The sequence below is a fragment of the Convolutriloba macropyga genome, chromosome 12 (assembly GCF_964194025.1).
Source record: "Convolutriloba macropyga chromosome 12, txConMacr16.3, whole genome shotgun sequence".
Classification (NCBI taxonomy): domain Eukaryota; kingdom Metazoa; phylum Xenacoelomorpha; order Acoela; family Convolutidae; genus Convolutriloba; species Convolutriloba macropyga.
Window position 1 is genome coordinate 46,035,170 of NC_134479.1, and position 25,225 is coordinate 46,060,394.

At 32.1% G+C, this 25,225-nt stretch overlaps 1 protein-coding gene across 3 annotated transcripts in view; it reads left to right on the plus strand.

Annotated features, from left to right (window-relative positions):
- Positions 1-2,130: 2,130 nt before the first annotated feature.
- LOC142350595 (substance-P receptor-like) overlaps positions 2,131-25,225 on the plus strand; it is a 32,686-nt gene continuing 9,591 nt past the window's right edge. Inside the window, exon 1 of one of the 3 annotated variants that reach the window (XM_075402484.1) lies at positions 2,131-2,238. The gene's annotated coding sequence lies outside the window, so the exon portion shown is untranslated. Of the gene's footprint in view, positions 2,239-6,309; positions 6,455-19,711; positions 19,821-25,225 lie in introns of those variants that run through there. The other 2 variants (XM_075402482.1, XM_075402483.1) reach the window with 2 other exon arrangements.

A 25,225-nucleotide genomic window follows, 5' to 3' on the forward strand; every position in this document is an offset into this window, starting at 1 on the left:
GGCAGATCAAGAATTCAAAGAGTATATCACAGCATGAAACAAGGAAAATAATGAAAAAAATTTAGTTCCAAAAGGGACCACATGAACGTTCAATCAAACTGCAGCACCTCATTTTGAAGAATTGTGGAAGCGACTGGTCAGAAGTTGCATGAAAGCAATGTATGACGTGTTGGTCTTCAATTATGGAAGCTGTTCTATCGACCACAATGTTCCTTTTAGAGCAAATATTGAATGCCAAACCACTGACACCAGTAAGTTATGAATTAATCCTTTTGGATTACGATGTTGAAGGTGAGTTTTCACAGCATGCGTTGGAGAATGTCAATATTTAAACTGAGATGGATAAAACTCCTTTTTTAAGTTGCTCATTAGTCATCGTAATAGTCCCAGTTTTAATTACAGTCACTACTACAGTCATAGTCACGTGATGTGGAGAAAAAAAAGGGAAAATAGCACTAGCAGCATAAACAGACTCAACACAATAGTAAGAGCATTAGAAAACTGCTTGCTTTAAATAACTCGGCAAAATATTGCTAAAATCAACTGAGCAGTAAACATTGGCCTCAGAGAAATCAATGTCGAGGAATTCAAAGGAAGAGAGTGGATTACTGGCCACCCTAGGTGAAGCAACTAGAAAACGATTGGCCTGAGCATGTCAAACTTGTCTTTGCTTTGGACGAAGAGAGCTTACCCGCTTCAGCATTCATAATGCATGCTGAAAGGAAGGAAAAAATAGAGTTCGGTGGGAACGACTTAGCGATTTCAACCGACTGGCAAATACGATGTCATATGTGCAGCAAGCATTGAGCAAAACTAAACCGGCAACAGCAACAAAGATATTTGGTTTTCAGTTCAGGAATAAGAAAATGCCAAGGCAACCGTCTTCAAGTTACTACACCAAAAAAGTTTGCTGAAGAGATAAAATCTCTCAATGCTGAAAAAAACTCCAAAAAGGCAGTAAAATTCTGCAGTTTTCAACCTTTTTTGACAAAAGTGGACTTTTTTGTGCCAAAGGTACGGGAGGCAAAATCAACTGGACTTCAATGCAGCGCATCCAATATTGCAGCACAGGAAACATCACGTTGTCGGATTATTTTTGCGATATGAGCACAAAGACAAAAAACATGAGTGGATTGAAGATTTCAGAAACATTGTTCAGCAACGATTCTGGATTACTGATTTATGAGAAACCTTGCCTTGCGATAAAAAGGAATTTTAACACCGGCTGAAGAGGCAGACCGCAGACAATACCTCCAGTGATGGCAGAGCTACCTATAGAAAGGATGGATGCTTCAAAACTTTTCGCAAACGTTTGGTTAGATTTCTTTGCTTCTTTCACAGTGAAAATTGGCTACATAAATGAAAAACGATAGAGTTGTTTGATCACATTTCTAACAGCATGTGCCGTGAAAATAGTGATAGTCCCAAAATTGCATACTGACAGTTGTCTGAACGCAATTATGCGGTACACAGCTCGAAGAGACAAACCTGTTTTTTTGCGCGGAGCTAAGTTTAGGAGGTGGTGAATGTTGAGAACACATAAGAGTTGAGAACTCATAAATCAGTCTTTTGATTCTCACAAACTCATATCTCTCTTCCTCATATTCAGACTGTCTAAAAGAAACAAAACATCATGAATAATGAATGCCGCAAATGAATTTTGATAGGTTTTTCTATTAGATCAAGTTTAGTTTATATACTCTATTTACGAAGGCATGTGACGCTTTTACAATTATGGCGTTCTGTTTTTATTGACGTTTTTCCATAATTTACTATTGTGATAAAATCCCACAAGCCACGCCGAAAAACACAAAATTTATTCACACATACTGGTATGAAATATTTAAATGTTGTTCAACACTTTTCTCTTTTTGATCATGCTTTGAACTATTTGCTATTGTGTTCCCAATAAAAACCCAATTAGCGATGCCCTTTTGCTCTTTTCCGCAGCATCAATTGAAGTTTTCATTGAATTTTTGCCCGATGTGATAAGCCCGTTTGAACAATTTGTTCTGTCACGCTCTTTGCAGTTTCAATTTCAAATCAAATTTGGCGTCGACTCTTTTGAGTTTTCTGCAACTGTGCAAATTCGAAGCTGCCAGGCGATGTGAAATAAAATTGTTTACTTTTAATCTCTCAATGAAAGTTTCAGTTATCTTTATGATCATCAATTTCTATTTGATTAAACCTTTTTCTCGGTTGTCTTAATATCAACTTTTATCTACACCAGCTCTCGAGGTAATTTTAACTATAATATCCGAAATTTTAATTTCACCATACTATGGAAATATAATTAGAAGTTCGCCAAACAATCAATTTTTTCAAATCAAATCTCATTTTAAAAAATCAGAAATTTAGAGGTAAAATTTGAATTTTCCTTGATTTATTTTCTTGAAACTTTCTAATTAAGCCGAGCTCGATGGTTGGAGATCATGAAAAGATCGCTAAGAGTATAAGTGACAGTGTTCTAAATAAACATATTTTTTGATATCAATGTTGAAAAGTGAATGAAATACAAAAAGTTCTCGAAACCTGCTTTGAAGTTTCTTTAAATCAGTCTAATGAAATTGAGAAATGATAAAACAAAACCCGAGAAAGCTAAGTTGAGGTCTTCACCGCTTAACTTACATTTTTTTTCCAATTTTTCCTCAACCCGGGAGGGTTGAGGAAAAATTGGAAAAAAAATGTAAGTTAAGCGGTGAATTTATGTAATTTCATCGCAATCACCGCTTATCTCATATAATTTGGACATTTTTGCAGAGCGGTGAATTTATGTAATTTATGTAATTTCATCGCTACCGGGCGATAAACACCGCATTCACCGCCTGATTTATGTAATTTCACCGCATTCACCGTTTATCTTACATAACTTTGCGTTGAATGGCGGTGACACCTCGACCCGAGTTTTCAGACTAAAAATCTTTCTCACCGCAATTCGGAATTGTTGTTTGAATGATTTTGCTTTCAATCTACGATGGAAACAGGTTTGTCAGATTTACATTTTGCGTTTGGCGAATTGTGTTGCTCTTGATGTTAAAAGTCCATGTCTGTCATAACTGTTTCCTTTTGATAAATTGTTAAGTTGATAGCAGTATATTTAATGACGCAAGCTTGAAAAAACTTGCAAAGCAGTGTCAAATCATGTGTTATTAAGAGCTTTCAAATGATGTTTGTAGCAATGATATTGGTCCTGTGGTTTTAGGGGACTTTTTGCTTGACCGATTTTTTTGTCTTCATTTGACTTTTTGTATTCAAAAGCAGGGAAAACAAGTAGCATTCGGAGGGCATTAAGTGCCCAAGCAGCTCCCTTAGAGCCTTTAAGCACATCACCGAAACTGCTTTCAGGAGGCACCATTTCAAGGTGTGAAGGCGGTTCGTTTTTAGTCTTGAAAATTTGACCCCTCATCCACTACCCTCAGTCACCCCCCCCCCCCCCCCCTCAGTCACCCCCATTCACCCAACCCCCCTCCGCTCCGCAAAAAAGGTGAAAACAGTGAAAAAATATTGGGGGACATTTTTTCCACCTGAAGTTTTTGGGAACAGTTAAAGAGTTTCATGTTGGGAGCAGTTAAAAAACGGACTAAATTTTACAAATTAAACGTGCATATGAAAGTCGAGACCTATATTTAACAACAGTAATAGTGGGAAATTAATTAATCCGATGCAAAAATTTGTTTCGGGAGATGCAAGCTTTCTTCTATAGAACCTTAGGCTCAAAAACATCCAATGGACTAGAGTCACAATTGCATTTTTAACAGGGAAAACTTGCGTCATGTTCCTTTCATTCTTAAAAATGTTTTCAGTTCGTCTGTTTTTCGTATTTAGTATAAGCAAAGCAATACATTTCCGGTTAATAACTTTAGCACGTTAGAACTTGTTGGGCAAGAAACCAACTTTCAAAAAGGTAGTAAATCAAACACTTTGAAAGAATTTAAGGACTAGCAACAGAATTCGAAAGTGGTGAAGTCCGAGACTTTCTAATCCTATGAAACGTCCTCAAATGAAGTCTACATTCGATTTAAAAACATACATATATATATATATATATATATATATATATATATATATATATGTGTGTGTGTGTATGCAAAATTTTTCGCTAGATTTTTTCTGCGATGTTCCCCACAGCGCATTTTTGGTTCGCGCAACCACTTTGTTTTAAAATGAGAAAACTATTTAAAACTTTCTTTTCTTGCCACCAGTTGGACGTCAAATACATATCGGAGCCCGCTCAGTGGAAAAAGACTTGTTGGATGGGTACTCTATCAGATCAATAATAATGTCATTTAATAGGCTTGACATATTGGATCTGTTCTGTTTTTTTACTGCCTCAATTACAATTTATTGCACGTTTATAGCACGTTATTATGTACAAAATGGCACCTGAGCCTGCGGGGTATTCAGAGCTAAATAAAACAATTCAAAAATCATGGACTAGCAATCAAAAATTTTGCTGAGCTGATTTTCCTTTATTTTGAAAAGTTTTCAAATTTTTGAAAATAAGATACTTGAACTTTTTCGTCCATGCTCGGAAAGTTCGCTAACATTTCCGAAGTATTTTTATGCAGAAAAATAAAAAAAACCGCAAATCACCAATGCACACCTCTCACAATCTTTTTCTTTGAAAAAAATATAATTCCAATTGAAAGATTGTTGTTACATTTTAACTGGTTGATTGCTCGTTCTTCAGAAAACTTGATAGATAACAGTCTCTCAAATCCAAAATATGATAATAATTTCAGCTGGTCATTAAATAGATTCTGTGCTTATTTTTTTCCTTTGTCTGTCTTATTAACTACGCATTATTAAAGATGAGCCAAAATGAGGCCAAAAATTGATAGCACAGTTGCCGAGTCTCTTCAAGGTTTCTGACTAAGACTCGACATTTCTTCAAAAGTGCATATCACTGAAGAAACCCAAAACAAGTCAGACTCAAGACAAACTCAGTACATGGTTGCTTGATTTCCGTATATGTTCAATTGTGGCGTATTACATTTTTTAAAAGCACAAAATATGGATTCAAGCAAGTTCAAGTACAAGTGACAAACGTTCGAAAGCTATAGTTTGATTGATTTATTACACTAGTGCAGAAATTGTCATTTCTAAACATAAGAAACTGGGCGTTTTTTGGTATGCTCCTTAGGTTAGGTTTTAAACCTAAAAATATGACAGCGTTGGTTATTTCGCTTTCCCATAAGAGTATGTTTTGTTTTAAACAGTAAATAATCGTCGGCATGTTTGGTTTCTTAGATTCGGTATGTACGGTTTGCAGATTCGGTATGTTTGGTTTTGAACGTAAGAAACCATCGGTTTTGTAGGTTTCAAACTGCCTCAGAAAATCACGATAAAACGATTTATGTATTTGATGTGTCTTGAGTATATCAGGACTCAGTGGTGAACCCAACTTAATCAAATGAATCCCCATCAATGTTCAACAAGTCTGTTAAACTTTTAACTAAAAAAGCGAAATTTTTTGGAACTCAAAGTTAAAAAATTAAGAAACTCAATTTATAATTTTAAAGTAATAAAGAAATAGATAATCAGAAACGAAATAATTAACTTAAATAACACAATTTACTTCATTTTTTTCATTTTTACATCTTGCTCATTTTTACGGCTCTCAGTCCTTTTTGCGGAAACAGGCGGCGTGGTTATTTTACCGACTATTTTTTTTAAAAACTCGCTTTTCGTTATAATTTCCGTGGTAGTAATCGAAGTTCATCAATAAATGATAAATGCGTAGCAAAAAATGACGTCATTTGCTTTCATTATGAGGTGGAAAATCTCACTTCTTTCTTTTTGCAATTTCAAAAGATATTGAGTATATTTCAAATTACACTTGAAAAAAGTACCTGAAGATAATTTGGTCATTTCCCACAGCGAAAACTGGGAAAATGGCGCCTAATTCAATCAGAAAGCGGAAATCTTAGCATTATGTTTTGACCCAAAACCTGTTTTTGATTAACACTCGACTACGCGTGTGAAAACATTCCTAAGGACACAGCACCGCAAAGTGCGGTTTTGAAAGTACGTTTTACTCCCAAATCTGTTATTTTTGCAGATTGAACTCAAAAAGTGGGCAAATATTTCTGGTTTGAAGGGACATTGTTTACATTGCAACTTTCAAAACAATTTTCCCAGTTATCTTCTTTGACTTTTGGATTTCGTGTATGTGAATGATATTATTTAATCCCTCCTAACCATAACCAAAAGTTTACTCTCAAAATAATCACATTCTTACATGAATTGCACGCAAAATTAAATCCAGATTTCTGTCTGTAAAGAGAATGAAATTTTATTTTTCCGATTTAACTAGGCTTGTTTCTATGTAATTTTAGGTTTTACTCGAGTTCGCGAAAAAGTACGCGAGCTTGTCAGTTAAATTCTTAAACGTTATACTTATAATTAAGTTAGTTAGTACAATTTTTGCACCAGCAAGTGGTATAAATTACAGGTGAGTTTGATTTTCCCAGTCTTTTGAAAAGTTTTGCTCGATTTTTCTGTGAATTAACCAAAATGCAAGGAATTGTACAGATACAATTTGTATATAATTTTTAGAAAATTGAATAGATAGATTTTTGTATAATAAACTGTTTGTTTATTTATTAAATAGTTTACATCTGTCTTTCATCTCAATCAGTGGAAAAAGATAATATTCTTGCGTTTCGAATAAACTAGCAATTAATGAACTAGCAAATGAACTTAAACTTAAAATGAAAAAAATTAAAATTCAGACAAATGAATGACAATGAAATCATTGCTACCTGATTTAAATATGCGCAGGAGGAATTGCAGGTAAAAAACATTGGGAGGTCAAGAAACCAAAATAATAGAAAGTTTCTAGACACGCTTTAGTAAAAAGTTTTATCCGGTTTTAAAGGAAGTTAGAAGTTCCTGTTATCTGCAAGATGTTAGCACATAGTGTTAGCAGTCACAGTTATTGTTTTCTGCAGGAGATTTATCGTTAGTTCATAGATAAGTTGAAAAGCCATAAATTTTTTTCTGGTTCAAAGAGATGAAGTGCGTCTTTTTTCGTGGCTGAATTTTCAATAGTTCAAAATTTCTTCCGATTTTACTAACAATGTACCTCAGTAAATTTGCCAAAACAAAAAATGAATGGCTCGACTTTAAATGTTTTCTAACAATTAGTCTTTGAAAACAATAAATTATTTTTCTCATAGATATCGGTTTTGTTGAGCTAACTAACTCTAGAAGAAATTCATGTTTTCATGTTAGGATAAAATTAAAAACGAGTTTCTTTTAAGTGTTTATTAATGACTGCAAAACGATAGCTGGGGCTATTATTGCCATTCTCTTGTTATTTTTGATACAATTCGAATAATTTCAATTTCGCTGTAGATGTGTCTTTTCTATTACGATTCGGAGATGTCTATTGATGGAGCCTATTTTTTATCGATGGTTATTAAAAGCGCTTTTTAAACATAGTGTAAACGTCAATGCCGCACGTACAAATTAAAAGACTGGGTCAAACATCCAACCGAAATTGAAAGCAGAGAGAAAAAACAGCAATACTCTGATTACACTGTATTCTTGAGAGAGAGAGAGCACAAAATTTAGGCGGGAAAAATTTTGCCGAGCGATTAGAAACTTTTGATCGCGTGCGTCGTTTTTCAAAGCAGTTTATTAGTTTGAAATTAGTTGTCTCTAGTCAAAATGTTTCTCTAAACCGTTCCAATACAAATTGTACAGTTGGGACTAGTTTTGACAATATCAATCGTATAATAGACTTCGTATAGACCATCGTATAATATGAAGAGTTTCTGCTATTTTCAAGTTCTTTCCATCGCTTTTGGGTTTAGTGTGAGCTCTCAATCGCTAAATAGAAAGTTTTTTAGGCTTCCTGAAAAGCCTTATTGAGAATTTTTTATGCTGGAGAATGTTATTTAAAAATGAAAAGACGTCTAAATTTGGTTCCTTAATTATTCTCATTATGATTATTTCTCGTTTTTGTTACTTATCCTTTGTTTTGCTTTTTTTCTACAGCCTGAAAATCATTTGTCAAACAAAATTAAACTATATGAGACAGTGTGTTTTTAACAATGCTATTCGAGTAGCAATTTCTCAAAAATCTAGAGAAAATTTTTTAAGCTTTGGTTCTCACTTCTTATTTGTTTCCTCCATTTATTGTTTCAATTTGAACGGAATTATGAAGTAAGTAGTTTCATTTGTTCAACTAGTAGTTGGCTGGTGCACAAATAACGTCTTACTTCGAGTTGATACCGGTGCTGATTATCTATGTTTTTCAAGATTTGATCTCCTATTTTTCTAATTTTTGGCATCAATTTGAAGTGGCGTTTTTGTTCACACTAAAACAAAACGTGGAGCTGATAAAAAACCACTGATATTTGCAGCGTGCATTTTTTACTCTAACTTTAAAGTAAAGTTAGAAAGCGGTGTTTGAGGAAAATTTCGTAATTTTTCGGTAATGGTTGCTTTGGTTCACGTTCGGCATTTTGACTTTGATTTTTGCTGAAAATTTGATTGTTATGCTCGTATTTTCTTCTAAATGGTTTTAACAATCCACTCATAGTTCCTTCCAGGTTTAGTCTTCTGCTCAGTCCACCAAACCATTTTTGAATTGGAAGTCAGTATCTGTCCTATGTTTTTTAAAGTTCTTCCTCAAATTATTTGTTGTGACAATATGACAACTTGATCAATTCAGTTCTGTATTTCTTTTAATCAACCATGCAATTTGGACTAAATTGCGTGCGTGACGTAATTTTTTACTCAGAGTGGAGCAAGATTTTTCCAACTTGATAATTGGTTTTATTTGGTTGTCAGCTTTTTTTTCAACTCGAAGAGAGGTATGCGTATTCTGAAGATTTTTCACCCCCTGCCCACATTCCTCCACTTTACCACCCCCACCATCGCAAACCTACTTCACCCAACCACGCCCTACACCTAACTAAACTCCAACCCACACCCGGTATTCTACCGCCTATATTTTTTGTAAGTTTGTTTCACACATTTCTCCATGAGCTTTGAAAAATGGGATAAATAGGTAACACTCAATAGAAATTAAGTTTTATTAGACGCTCTTAGCTGGTTTAAGTAATTTTTTAAGTTATTAGTCTGCTGAAGCTGCTGGAGGAACCTAAATTCAGGGTGAGAATTTCATTTTTCACACATTTTTGTCAATTTTCGAGTTTTTATTAGGTTGGTTTTAAGTTGACGTTTGCGGATGGGATGTAAATACTGTTTTTTTTAAAATATGACTTTTTTATGTCCATTTGCTATACGTTTTGTTAAGACAAACTTAAGACACGCAAAAACGAAAGGTTTTATAATTTTCTTTAATTCTTTGTAAATGTTCGCCATTTTTTTTTATTTTTTTGCCTCTGGGGTAAATATTGGTGTTTTAGGACTTGAGGATGGGTTACTGGATGATTTTCGGAATAAAATTTTACTATTGACGCTCTTAATATCAATTTTTGCGGCTACTTTTCGTTTTTAATTTCCATTAATAAAATCTTTGTCATTCTCCGACATTTCAGGGCCAGTCAAACTTCTCTAACGATTTGAAATAGGCTACTGCACAGTTTTTGGTTTCCCGAAAGTACTCTACATTTTTTAATATATTTTTTTCCAATTTAAAGGTTGCAGCGATAATTCAAATGGCTTGACTGTGTGCTACTAGTTAGGTTTGGACCTTAATGAAATGAGTTTTAGGATAATATTATCAAAGTTTTTAGCCAATTTCTTAAAAAAATCCATTTTTTTTCAAGAAAATTAAAAATTTCTGCTATTTTTTAATTTTTTTCAATTTTTATGTGACAAGGAAATTCTTTCAAAGCATATGCATGGTTTAATTCCTTATCTTTATTTGCATTTATTTGTTTTCGAGGACATAAGCCTCCAGAACTTGAGCAAACCTTTCACTTGGTATGCCAATTTATTTTAAAGTCTATCTTGTTCATGTTGCTGTTTGTTGCTCATATGTTTGTTGTAATAAAAAATCATGCAAGAATATTTCAAGTTACTACAATATGGATTTTTGATTAGACTAAAATGGCCTCAATATGTAGTTATAAAATTATCGTCTCATCAATTTATTTGAGGCAACTTTCTAATAGTGAATAACTTATCTGTATTATTAGGTTTCTTCGGCTGTATTGCTTGAATTCTACAGCTGTACGTCATTGAATCCTATAGATAGATTTAATAGACAGAAAAATTTCCGTTAGAATTGTCAAATTTTTAGTAACTACGACCTACGTTTTAGTGTTATTGAAATTTGGGTTGGTACTGTTCGTGCTCCTTATTGCGCGGGGGGGGGGGGGCTTGCGAAACAGAACAGATGAAAAGTTAGTACTAAGGTTGTACTACTGCGGAATTTGTCCTAAATTTTTTTCATGTGACTCAATTTTTCCATTTACGCTTATAAAAAAGCCGCTGGAGATGTAATTTCTTTTTATCCTGCGTCAATTAATAGGTGTAGTGCCAAGCTAATTGTTAAAAGGATGCCAGAGGCTCCAAGCTAATATATTTATGTTTGTTTTGTGTTGTATCGAAAGGCACAAGCATGGATTGAGCCAAATGACGAGGACGTATTTAAAGAATCCGAGGATAAATTATTTTGACCGGAAGGTTCAGATTAATTTCCAAAAATTTTTGAGAAAAATTTATATCTCTGATTTCGTTGTAATTCGTGTTTAATTGTCTATATCAAACTGCTTTTAGGACATAAATGTCCAGAAATTTTTTCATTTTGTTTGCTATTTTTTTAAACTCTTTCTTGTTCAAGTTGCTGTTTGTTGCGCATATGTGTAGCCTAGTTTCTGCTAGCCTGCAGCTTGTCTGTTCTATAGAAACCCAAACTTGGTTTTGGAGACATAGAGAAAACGGCAATGAGTTTTTTATTCGGTTTTTACTCGGAACTTTTTGTGATCCACATTTTTTCTGATCCCGAGCTGTCAGTAGAATTTTATAAGCACAGTGGTCTGTTTTTGAGTAATCGTGATCATTATAGTTCCGATTTTGCGGATACTGACAACATTTGCGGTTCTTCAAGTGTTTCTTGTTTCTTTACTATCTCTTTCTTCATTTTGCCACTGAAGATCAGTTGCTTTTCAAAACGCTATAAAAACAGCTAAATTATGGAGATAATTTTTTTTCCTCAAAATTTAAAGTCTCTTCTGCCACGACTGTAAACGAAATGCAAATTTTTTCGTTTCAAAACCTAGTGTGGGAAAAAAAAATTCTGAACCTCGAATTTTACGAAACTAACTCAGGGAGAGGGTACCATCAAACGGGTTATGGATACAAATTTGGCTTCATAATAGATCAACAGAAAGATCAATATTAATATATCGAAACATAATTGACCAAAAATTAGTGGTCTTACGGAGTTTTTCTATACTTTATCGCGTAACACAGTCATGGAGTGGTCTATGTCATGGAGTTTTCATGACATAGAATTGTTTTAGTTGGCAAGTACATTAACAAGTTAATGTTGCTAAATTATTACATGAAACTGAGGGTTGAAATTAGTGTGGGGTTTTGGAGAAACTGTTTTCAAATCATTGATTTTAATCCGGAATAGAAGTTACCACCATTAAGGTAATCGATAAAAACTATTTATGACCGACAAAAATGCCAATGAATCTAACCCAGTAGAAGAAAATTACTCATAAAAAGACTGTGTCCAGTTCATCACGTGGCCTAGTTTTTACCTTGTTCACAAGAAGCTGAGATCGATTCTGACAACTGGAATCTTTTGCGGTTCTTTAAAAGTTTCTTGTTTCTTTACGCTGCTTTTTTTCATTTTGTCACTGAAGATAAGTTGTTTTTCAAAACGCTATAAATACAGCGAAATCATGAACACAATTTTTTTCCTCAAAAATTCAAGTTTCTTCTCTCAATTCACGAATTTATTTTCCAAAAAGTTCAAAATCATTCAAGCAAAAGTTAAAAATAGAAAACGTTTTTTAATCATTAAAAAAACAGTTAAATTGCTGTTGATCCGCGCGTTTAAATGGCAGAAATTAAAATTTCCCACAGCAGTATTTTGACGCTCAAAAATTACCAAAATTTGTTTAAATAAGTAAGCTTTTTGTTTCAAATCAACTGAAAACACCTGTAAGCATCATTTGTTGTTGGGAAAATATAAAATGTAAATTTCAAAATTGTAACTGATTAACAGTAACGACTGTCAAAGAAATGCTGATTTTTTCGTTTCTACAACCTATTGTGGGAATACTAAAAAATTCTGAACCTTAAATTTTACGAAACTAACTCAAGGAGAAGGTGCCATCAAAGGGGTTATGATTACAAATTTGGCTTCATAATGGATCAAAACAATAGATCAAAATTAATAGATCGAAATATAACAGATCAAAAATTACTGATGTTACGGAATTTTTCTAAAATTTATCACGTAACTCAGTTTTGTTTACACTCCAATAGCAACAATGTTTTCTTCTTTATTCAGTATCAATAATTTGATTTAGTAACAAGAAAACAATTAAAAAACCATATTTTTTAAACCAATAAATTTGGGTTCCATTTTTGAAAGGCACAAGCCTGAAAAAATGATGATCTTTCGATGGAGTTTTCATGATATAAAATTGTTTTAGGTGGCAAGTACATTAACAAGTTAATATTGCTGATTTATTACACGAAACTGAGGATTGTAATTAGTGTGGAGTTTCGGAGAAACTGTTTCCAATACTGATTTTATTTCAGAAAGGAAGTTATCAGCATTAAAGTGCTTGACCAAAACTATTTATGACCGACAAAAATGCCAATGCGCCTAATCCACTAGACGAAAATTACACATAAGAAGACTGTGTCCAGTTCATCACGTGATCTAGTTTTTACCTCGTTCACAAGAAGCTAAGATAGATTCTGACAACTGGAATCTTTTGCGGTTCTTTAAGTGTTTCACGTTTCTGTACGATCTTTATTTTTTCATTTCTTCAAGAAGTTCAGTTGTTTCTCTAAACGCTATAAATCCAGCTAATTTATGGAAACATTTTTTTCCTCAAAATTTTAAGTTTCTTCTCTATAATCACAAATTTTTGTTTCAAAATGTTCAAAATCATCAAGCAAAAGTTAAAACTAGAAAACTTTCTTAATCATGAAAATAACAGTTATATTGATGTTGATCCGCACACTTAGAATAGCAAAAATTCAAATTTCCCACAAGAGTATTTTGAAGCTCAAAATTTACAAAAAACTTTTAATGTAAAATTAGCTTTTTGTCTCAAAATAACTCAAAAAACCTGTAAGCGTCGTTTGTTGTCAGGAAAAAAATATAGATTTCAAAACTGATCAACTGCCACAACTGTAAGAGAAATGCAAAGTTTTTTCGTTTTCTAATTCTAGTGTGGGAAAAATAAAAATTGTGAACCTTAAATTTTATGAAACTAACTCAGGAAGAGGGTACCATCAAAGGGGTTATGATTACAAATTTGGCGTCATAATAGATCAACACAACAGATCAAACTTAATAGATCGAAACATAATAGATCAAAAATTAGTGCTCTTACTGAATTTTTCTCTCAACTTTATCACGTAACTCGGTTATGTGTACACTCCGATAGCAACATTGTTTTCTTTTTTTTTTCATTATCAATAAAAAGATTTGGTCCCAAGAGAACAGTTCAAAAAAAACCAGAGAACAGTTCAGTAAACTGATACATTTGGGTTCTATTTTTGAAAGACACAAGCGTGGATAAAGCCAATTGACGTAGGCAAATTTGGCGCCTTTTAAGAATCTAAGGCTGAGATCTTTTGACCGGTAATTTCAGAACAATTTGCTTGAAACTTTGTAGAAAAAAATTATATCTTTGTTTTTCGTTTAGTTATCTACACGTGAATTTTGTTTAATTGTCTGCACGAAATGGGTCGAACGTGACTTTAACTTGATGCCTGATATAACAACGACTTAACTGAAACTGTTCATAATTTCATCAGCTTTGGAAAATATTCATTATAGCAGTTAATTTGGCTCCCTTTGACTCAATTTTTACTGGCAGTGACTCCAATTAAGACCTGAATTATTATATCTATTAACGTTACTTATCATTTTTCCTACAAAAGAAAACGTCAATTAAGAAAAAGTGACATTTTCATCAAAACGGAACAGATTATTTGACGTGGAGATTGGTTTTGATAACTGATCGAAGTACATTTCAACGAGGCAAAAACTGACAAAGCAGATAAACAATAAATGTCACGTAATTCACTTTATCATTCTCTAAATTTTTCGTCCTACTCAATTCTCTGTTTGCCCGTGAAAGCATTTCTAAATTTGTAAAAAAAAATTCGGCCTCAGAAAATTTCCAAACGTACGATAAAAATTCTCTCGTCGTAACTCCAATTTCAATAGATGAAATCAGAGTTTTTGAGGAGGAGAAAGAAATGATTATATTTCGATGGAATTTTTGTGACGTAAAATTGTTTTAGCTGTCAAGTACAATAACAAGTTAATGTTGCTCAATTATTACATGAAACTGAGGGTTGTAATTTGTGTGGGGTTTCGGAGAAACTGTTTCCAATTAATGATTTTATTTTAGAAATGAAGTTACCACCATTAAGGTGCTCGATCAAAACTATTTATGACCAGACAAAAATGCCAACGAGCCGAACCCACTAGACGAAAATTACACATAAGAAGACTGTGTCCAGTTCATCACGTGACCGAGCTTTTACCTCGCTCACAAGAAGCTAATATATATTCAGTATTAGTTATGCCAGTGATCTAAAACTCCAAATTTATCTACAAATTTATACCAGCTTTACTTATTTTGTCAAGGCATCTGTTTCTAATCAAAATTGTATTTGGTGAGCTGCAAAAGTGGTATCATTAAAAAAATCCTTGAAAAACTGAATCGATTGTCGAAAAGACAATTTTATCTTTTTCAATTTCTCGAAGAGGTAATTAGGCTTACAATTTTCATGGGAACCTAATCTTTTTCTAATGTGTCAACAACTAATATTTATTAGCAATCTAGTGCAATCAAATTGTTGCCAAAAATTCAGTGAGTCATGAACATAAATTTAAAAACAATTTCAAAAAAAATTGCCAAAAGGTTTCAAAAATTCGCTTTTGTATCCAAAATTTCTCGAAAACAAAAACCAAAGATTTTTATGCTGTAGCAACAGTTCGAATTGCTGCAATATATAAGCAATTCGATTCACTTTTTAATAGAATTTCATGAGGGATTGACTTTTCAATTTCTTACTAGAAAAAAATTAAAAAGGTAGGTTTCAGCTAAAAAATTATTTATAAGGTTACTGAAAGATAGTATCAATTATCGTTCATCAAAACGTAATTTGCTCAGATTCAGAGTTTATCCTGTAAAATATCTCCTGCAATTTCAATATGTTTTTATAGGTGCTTTTGCTTAACAAATGAAAGATATCTGGTTGTAATTGTCTTAGGTTGCTAAATTGGTAGTTGTTGGGAACTTGGGACAATTTCGTTAAGTTTAGTTTTTCATACCGGAAGACAGTTTAAACTCAGTTAATCGTCTCTATGATAAAATTTTTTTTCAATTTAGTTCCAATTTTTAATTTTCAATTTTTCCAATTTTCATTTTTTCAAGCTTTCAATTTTAAAAAAAGAAACCATTTTCATATTCAAAACTGAAAAAAAAGTAAAACAAGCGTATATAAAAATAGTTTCAAAATAGAATGAAAATTGATTGAAAATGTCTATCAGTTTTTAAATTGTGTTTTCTCCAGTGCTCGGTTCTATAAACAAAGGATTTCTCGAAATTAAAAAAAAAGTTTGTTATATATTTTTTTCAATTGTTCAATTATACTCTGCCAAAATATCCCACCGGTTGTTAATATTAGATAACATCCTAACGAAAAAACACTCATTTAAGTTATCGAATATGTTTGGGATGTCAAAATGGATCATGCACGCTTTTAGAATTATTTATGCTATAAATATATACCTATATATATATATATATATATATATATATATATATATATATATATATATATATACATGTATATATATATATATATATATATATATATATATATATATATATGTATATATATACCTATATACCTCTATATATACCTATATATATATATATATATATATATATATATATATATATATATGAATATATATATATATATATATATATATATATATAAATATATATAAATATTGATTTATATTATAGGTGTATATTCATAGCACAAATAATTCTAAAAGCTGCAAGATCCATTTTAACATCCCAAACTTATTCGATAACTTGAATTAGTAGTGTTCTTTCGTTAGGATGTTATCTTACATTGACAACTGGTGTGATATTTTGGCAAAGTATAATTTCACAATTGAAAAAAAATTTATCTTCACTTTCCGTTTGCAAAATTGTTTTCTCTGTTGTTTTCAGTTCTCATATAATACTTCAAAATGTTTCTCTTTAAAACTATAATAATCTGTAGTGTTAGAGCAAATGTTTTAGAGCAATTATCATTAGTTCAATTTGTTATTCTTCTAGAAACAGCATTCTTTTGCGGTCTAAAGCAGCATTCGTTTAGATCTTTTTTTTGCAAATTATTTTTGCACGAGAGTTTTGAAACAACTTTAACAAGCTTCTCTTGAATATTTTCCGGACAAAATTTTTGAATATGGTATTGAGTTATCAGTCGTTAGTTTTGCATGAAGCAAACATGAGTTTCAGAACATGTAACTATGTTAGGACCAATATAGGTTACCGACCTATTGCTGACTGAAAGTTAAAAATTGTTTTTCTGACTATTTACTTTTCAAAAATTTTCCAAATATTTTATCCATACGTTTATTTCTACAAATTTGACCTGGAATGCATAGTAAAAGTTTATCGAAAAAGTTTTTGAGATCCTAAAATTCAATGGAAAAAGAGAAAACTTTCCTCATTTTGACAATTAGGTCTTGAGTACTTGTTTAAGCAATACTCAGTTTACTAATAGGAAAAAAGGGTAGATATTCAACTTTTTCCTCCACCTACTCCAAAGAAGTATATATGTCAAATCTAAAACCCGGAACGTGGAAAAAAATATGTGCAAAAAACTTTTAATTTTAAATCGTGTCACAACTCCAGCCCTCTATTTTTCTCAAAAAAAGAATCAACACCAATTAGTCCGATTTATGATGAAATAAATGCTTTGGAATCATAAATCAGGATACGCTTCTTCGATTAAAAAAACTTTCCAACGCGTATGAATGAACCCACATCACCGATCCTCTTTGTTCCAGATTACATTAGATTCTAAGCAATTTCCAAAAAACTGAACTTAATTGAACTCAACTTTTGCTCATCTATAAGCATAAAATATCTAAAATGTTTTATTATGTATCAGGCACTTGGTATGCAAATACAAACACAATTAATTTCAGTCGAGTCTGGAAGTAGACCAGGTAGAAGTTTGCGACACATTAAAATTTGATTTTTCGAAAAAAAGGCCATTTTCGAGCACACATCGGGTGGGGCATTTTGCGCCGATACATAATGGATGTGATATTCAACGCGCGGAAAACACGAGAAATGATTACCTAAGCTTTGATAGCATCATATTCCACCTTCTTAAATCTTTTAAAACCCTAATTTCTTTCATTACTTACCTGCCGGGTTTCATTTGGCTACGACCATCAAGCATTTTTGATCACCTCTCAATTAGACTGGAGTTCTTTGATTCTTGGTTGATTAAGTAATATTACTTGATTTTGGTCTATGATTGTCATTACCCGGGTTGACCAAACTTACTTACCATAAAACGGATCATATATGGTCCATAAAAGTCCATACAAATTTCCGTTTTATGATCTTGCTATGGTTAGTAAGTTTCCATATATGGTCCGTTTTATGGATAATAAGTTTTTCTACGAGAGCTTTATTTTTTCCTACTATGGTAATATATGAATGAAAGAGAGGACCCTGCCATATATGGTCCGTTTTATGGTTAGTAAGTTTACATATATGGTCCGTTTTATGGTTAGTAAGTTTCCATATATGGTCCGTTTTATGGTTAGTAAGTTTCCATATATGGTCCGTTTAATGGTTAGTAAGTTTACATATATGGTCCGTTTTATGATTAGAAACTTGGCTTTCGAGTTCATTTGAAAAACAACACCTAGAAATCGGCCATTTAATCATACAGAATTTTTTATGGAAAATTTGTAACCATAAAACGGTCCATAAGAAAGTTTTTTATGGCGTTTTATGGTAAGTACGGTACCATAAAATTAAACTACGGAATTTTGAAATTTGATGCACAAAAACGTTGTTTTGGAACTGCATGTAGACCTTTGGTCTTCTTCTCAGCCAAACTCAAAAATTTTTATGGTCGTTGTATGTTTAGTAAGTTTCCATAAAATCCATATATGGCGTTTTATGATTAGTAAGTTTCTTTTATGGTGGTCAACCCGGGTAATTTAATAAAAAAAATTTCCAGTCGAATATTCAAACCATTTTGTTGATACTGGTCTGTTATTACACCCAGCAAGGCGTATCTTTGTTCATATTCGAACATTTTCTCCAGGTTAATTGGCTTTGAAATTCGGATTTCAGACTTAAGGGTTGGATTTTTATGTTTGAATGCACTTTCGGTTCCATGTTTCTGTAAAGCATTTGTACTTGAATCTTCAGCGCTCTCTCTGTTTTATGATATTATGTCTTTCAAATAGGCTAAGAAGAGAAATTTATTGGCAATTAATCGTGCTGTTTTTATGGTTAATGAATTTTTATTGTCTGAGAGAAAGTTCGTGCAATTCTATTAATATCACATAAATAATAATATCACACATATCTGCTTGTCATAAATAAGTTGAGCTGGACATTTTAAGACCACTTCAAAGAACCGTAACTAAACAGTCCTTTACACGTCCCATGCAAACAATATGTGTCTACTGAAATTTCTAAACAAAACGGCCAAAATATTGCAGTTACGATAGGTAGCTTGCAAGCGAGTTTTGTTTTTTTTTCGTTAAACTTTGTTTTTTTTAATTAGTTACTCAACAAAATTAGTTAGTCTCAATTGATACATTTTTCCCAAACACATCGTTATTTTAATTGTAAATTTACCCAACACTCCCATTGGTCTGGTAAATATATCTGTCTTTGGAGTTCGAATGTTCATTTTTTTTAATTAAACCAGTATTCAATTTAGCGTATCGCTACTCAACGTAACTATTTCTATTATTTTTGGAGACAATAATTTTGCAGATTAAAAGTAACAACCTTATTTTTAGATAATATTCAATTATACGTTTTTTACCTAAACGTGGCAATTAAAGAATAGACGGAAAATTTAGATATTTTTTCTTCCTCGAAATCTATTGGAAAGTTACTTTTTATCCGTTTCGTTTCATTCGGTCTAGTTTTATTGACACTAATTGAAAAACGAAATCGAGAAAACGGCTACAAATTTTGCGTAATAATCACTTCTTAATATTCAAAAGGTATTTTTTAACGTGCGCTGGAACTTTTGTCCTAAATTTGATCTTTTTCCCAATTTTTCCTTGTTTCCTTTTTTAATACAAACTAGAGATAACGGATGATCAGTTATAACCTAATTGGTTTTTTCAGTTTCATTTTCCCCTCTCAATTTTAACACACTCCATTTATTGGGTTCAATAAGATAGCTTTTGCCTTGCTTTCATAATCACATTGTTATTCTACTTCGCTTGAAAGAGTTCTAATTATAAAGATAGGCCATGCTTGAATAGTATTGGCTTTCTGAAATATTAGTGTTACTTCATTAACGTTATTTTAGTCTCGTTATGGCTTTCCTGTTCAGCACCGACATTAAAAAGTGAAAGGTGCTTTAGAAAGTAACCTAAAAGAAAGGTAAGCACTATTTGGTTCATTTAATTTGACTATTCATGTAAAATGCATTAACTTATCGAGGTATGAACAAAATCCGCGTGTCGAAAATTTTAGTGCAATATTATACACCTACAAGCTATTATGAATTCGGGAAACTGTACTCGAAAGGTTTTAAAAAATCGAAGGCGCCTGTTTAAGAAGCTACTGTTTGAGGCTTGGAAGGGTTTTGGGTTTGGTGTATTCATAGGTTTTACAGCATAAATAAGTTATAATGAAATGAAAAAAATAAACGAAATAAAAAACAATTTTGTGCAGGTTTTCTTATCTAACCTTTAAGAAAAAAGAATTTTTTCAATGTCAATGGCAATCTTTGCGAAAAATGAAAAGATAGAAAAAAATTGGCGCGCTCCCACAATTAATGAATTTTTTTTCAATTGCCATTCTATTTTTGCTCTTAGTTGACTCACTCCCAACTGTCAAAAGTATTAGAAATTCAATAAAAAAATAAATAGTGTCATGGACTCCAACGCTACAAATAACAAAGTATTAGATTACCATAAAGCTTTAAAATTGTCAAAAGAGGTCAATATAGATGAAAGTGCCTGATATAGTTTTAGGTTATACGAATTTTAAGCTCTGAGCAAAATTTGGCAATTATTTATCGAAAAAAGTTCTACCATGAATGGTTCCTATATTTATGTGCCTCGCAACAATTTTTTTACTTGTATGAATGGCATAGATTAGAGTGTCTATCGGTTCCGAAAAAAGACTATTTACAAAGAAAGTGGCTGGCGCATTCCAGTGCCAATTTTTGTTCAATGTGGAAAGCGCTTAAATTTTTTGAAAGTGGTTTCAACAAAGCAATTAAAAACAGTTAAAAGCAAATAAATGTGAAGAGTAGCTAGATTCGGCTGTAAGGGAATTTCACAAAACTTTTATCTTCTTAATCCATTTGCCGATCAATTTTACTATTCAAAGTTTTATGATTACTAAAATAACTGCAATTATTTTGCCGCAAATTCTTTGCAGAGCGCGCTTCCGTCAAACATATTTTGCAGTGGAAAGCAGTTTTCACTTTTCTCTTCTAGTTTTAAAATGAAAAACACTTACCTGAATGTCCATATAGGGTACCTTTTTTTGTGCGCGAAGTTTGTGAATGTTTCACAAGCACAATGTATTAACACAAGAAAAGTGATACCTGGTAATATAAACGATTAGATTTACTCAGAATTTTAGTACAGGTAAACGAGCTTTCTTAAGTTTTTCGGAATGAAAGCGTACTTAGTTTTTCAGCTATAGGGAAATAATTGAAGTACATTAAAGATTTTGTCTTGAGGATATTAAAGACTCTCTACAGTTAAATTTTCATTTTTCCGTTTATGTCGATTGGCTTCTTGTGTTTTTTCTTTATTTTTCGCTAGTTGTTTTGACACCATTTTCAAGATATAAATGGGAAAAGGTTTGGCTAACTTTTGCACACAAGTCAATTACCCTAGTCGTGATAGGATCTTGGTCTTTCCAGATCATGCAAGATTCTTTCAAAAAGATGTTAATCTTGCAATATCTTGTAAGAGAATATTCATCTTGTAAGATCATGCAAGAGAATGTTAACCTTGCAAAATCTTGCAAAAATATTTTAATCATGCATTATATTGCACGAGTATGTTCATCTTCCGAAATATAGTAGTATCATCGTTCATCTGCAAATTGTTGTTTGGTGCTTTTTTTAATTTTTCTTGAGTCTTGCTCACTCTTAGAACTCAATTTGCAAAGCATAGTTTTCATAGTTTGCAGAGAGAAGCTAACATATGAAATGAGAGCCTATATTTGCTGAGAACATTGAATTTGTCAGCCAAAAAAAACAAAGTCGGCTTTCATTCTAATTTTTCAGCAATTGCAGATCTGCACTTATGATTAACGCTGTTAACAAAATATGTTAAAGTTTCAAATTTATACTTAGAAAGTTATCGAGTGAATGTCATTTGTTTTAATTAAAACTTACAAATTGGACATAATATTTTCCAAAACTGGGAGTGTCGCTGGTTGAACGCAGTCTATTAAAAGCTCAAAACCTAACATTATTCGTGAAATATTATTCAATTTTTTGTAAAATTATTTATTTCAAAATGATTGTTATAATAAACTTTTGATTCTCGTAAATTTGCTCGACCCCTTATGTGTGTTTATTGTGCGTAAAAGAAGCAACAGAACGAGAAATGTCCTGTCTCAAAATTTCTCAAAAGTTCTCTAGTGAACAAATTCAGCAGAATTGATATCATTCATCCTTTCTTAATTTGAATAATATTTACAAAACTTATCGAAAAAATCAGTTCACTTTTGTTTAGGTGACCAGAATTGTTTGCCAAGAATTTTTTTGTACAATAATATCTATCGAACTTCTTGCTTTTGATAACCGAATAATTTAGTTCTTTCCGATATCTTTTTCACAGGAAGCAACGATTAGTTTTCTTATACTTTTTCAGGTTTTACTAAATCTAAAGATCAAATAGGACAATTTATCAACTTATCACTACTGCTCAACTTCCTTTATTCTACGTGTTGAACTTTCCAGGCAGCTAAAAGTGTAAGTGTAGACTTCGCCGGCATATGTGAACAATTTCTAATTCAATTTTTGAGTTTGCTGAAAAATGTTGTTTTTGATAAACAAAATCACGCAATATTATCCAAGGTTGAAATTTTGCTGATTTTATACAAGGATCATACATGATTTGAGATTGAATGTAATCGGGAAGGTTCCATCTTTAGTACGATTCTACTAAGCAACTAAAGAAATCAAAAAAGATCCCTGAGAAATGCGCATTATTTAATATTTGACCCCAACACGTCGCAGAAATCATCCAGAAACCGGAAAATGTAAATTTCAACTCAAAAAGTGTTTTCTCCTTTTATGAGATCAAATATCTCATCTATGATACAGAATGAAACCAAAGGAATCATGAATTATCGCAGTATTAAACCAAAGAAACCATACACAATCCTTGTTAGATTTCAAATAAACCATAATTGGCTTGCAAGACGACAGTTTGAAAAAGTCCTGTAAGACCATATTTGTTAGTAGTTGGTTCTTTCTATTTGTTTTTTCGTTGACAGAAGAATTTGACTTTTAGTCTACATCAAAAAGTTTAGGCTAAGTGTTTTGCTTCTGAATCCGAAAATTTACTTTATACATTAAATTACAAGCTTTTAAAATTTTTGTCGGATCATTGGTTGATCATTGGTTGATTAACTAAAGTTTCATACAAATAATTTCATATCTAAGTAAAAATACAGAAAAACAATATTTTTGAAGTATCTCAGCGATGACTGATTTTTTATTCTAGCAGTGGCATAGAGCGTATAGTGAATAAAGCAGTTTGGGAATAATTTTTGATTTTTTTTTGTCCGGAATTTTCAAGCTCATACCAGTTTTTTTAATCAGATTTCAACCCGTGCTTTAGATTTGAGATTAATTAATCAAAAAAGAGTTGGTCTCATCATATCATTATATTAAAAGTAAAATTTTATAAAGGTGATGAAACTTCACACATTCTGACATGTAATTTTGTAATTTTGTAATTTTTGTAATTATGACTTTCCATCGGCTCAGGGGGAGGGGGGTGGAGGGGAGGCGGGGGCATTTCAGATAATTCTTTTAATCTTTAAGAATTGCTCCCGTTAGAGGACAAATTTGTTCTTTTCAAAAACTCGCAAATAAAAGTCAATATTCACTGTGAATTCGACTAGACAAAGCCATACAATACAAACATACAATGTCCACATTATGGCTTTAAACTTGGCGGATGAGCTTTTTACCAGCCTATAATTAAATTTTGCTTTCCGTCATGGAGCACACTAAAAATCTTTAGGTTTTGACGACTTCAATCCGCTCAGCAGACAAAAAGTCAAATTAACAGTGCTCACTTTCACTTACGGCTTTCATCATTCGTTCAGCAACCAAATTAGCAGCATTAAAAGGTTGGCGAAGGCCGAAAAGACATAGGAAAAGCCTCTAAAATGTGATGACGAATTCTGTACATACTAATCTATAGACAAAATTTTTTGAACTATTCAGCAATATACTAATAACACAACAGTTTGTGGTGAAAATGGTCCTAGGTTAAAAGGAACTAACTCTAATTAAATTTGAAACCTGATTCTGGATATACGATTCTCAGCAGTTTTTAAATAATCTGTTTTATAGTATGTGTTTTTTTTCAATTCTAAAGTGAGACAAACCTTCGTCTTTTGATAACCCGGGTTACCACTTTCGAGTATTCATATTTGAAGACATACTTATCCTTCACTAATTGACGAACAACTTATGATTGCTGGAATCATCAATGATTTTGTGTATATACCGGTATATCATATATAGTCCTTGTATGATTGCAAATATATCATGAAAGTGTGAGACAAATATGACACTTTTCTCAATACTCGGGTACCATTTATGACCAATTTAAGAATAAAGGGGGATGAGAACCAGGAATTCAAATATGATCCTTGTAGGATGACGAGAAAATCAAATGCTCTATATTGGTAAATTGGAAGACACAGAACTTCCTAGCAACAGAACCTAGAAAAAACATAATCCTACTACTAGTCGGCAGTGTCATAATCACAAAAAACAACAATCTCACCACATTTCAATCTATGGACCGGAGAAACGTAGAACTTCAGCAGGAAATAGGCAATAAATATTCTTCTTTGAAAAACTTAAATTTTCAAATTTTAAGCATAATTTGCTCCGAAAATGAACTCTAACTAAAATGAGACGATGAGCGCTTCACATTTGTGACTGTTTAAGCGTCATTTAACAAATATATTTGACCCTTTCACGATTACCAGGAATTCATACAAATCATTTTTGACCTTGAATGCTTATCGGGAGTTTTGTATGACCAAAGTTTAGTAAAACCCGGCTACCACAACAGAAATATAACAACTGACTTGACCCAGAAAATCGTGGACTACGAATGAAAATAGTAACGTTGAGTAAGCTTGATGGTTAATTTTTGGGTTCTTGTTTCATATTTAAGCTCACAGTTTGACAATAGATATTTTATTTGTTTTTACTGAATAAGATATACTTTTCAGTTTTTTAAAAATTTTAGTAGTGAGTGAGATAATAGTTGAGAAAAACCATAAATAGCCTTGGTTTGGAATCAATCAATAGTTTCCGTTATCATTTATTATGCGGATGCCGTTATTACATGAATAACGAAAAAATGTCTCTATTTTACATTAAGTTCTGCATATAAAATAAATAAAACGACTTTTCTCTTAGAAATGATGGCGGTTAAGGTCAATTAGTCTTTCCTGAATTGCTGTTTCAAAACAATCTTAAAGTGCAAAATTTAAATTTTTTGAGAATGATTGAACCATGAATTTCAAATGTTCACATTGAATATACAATAAAAAAAATT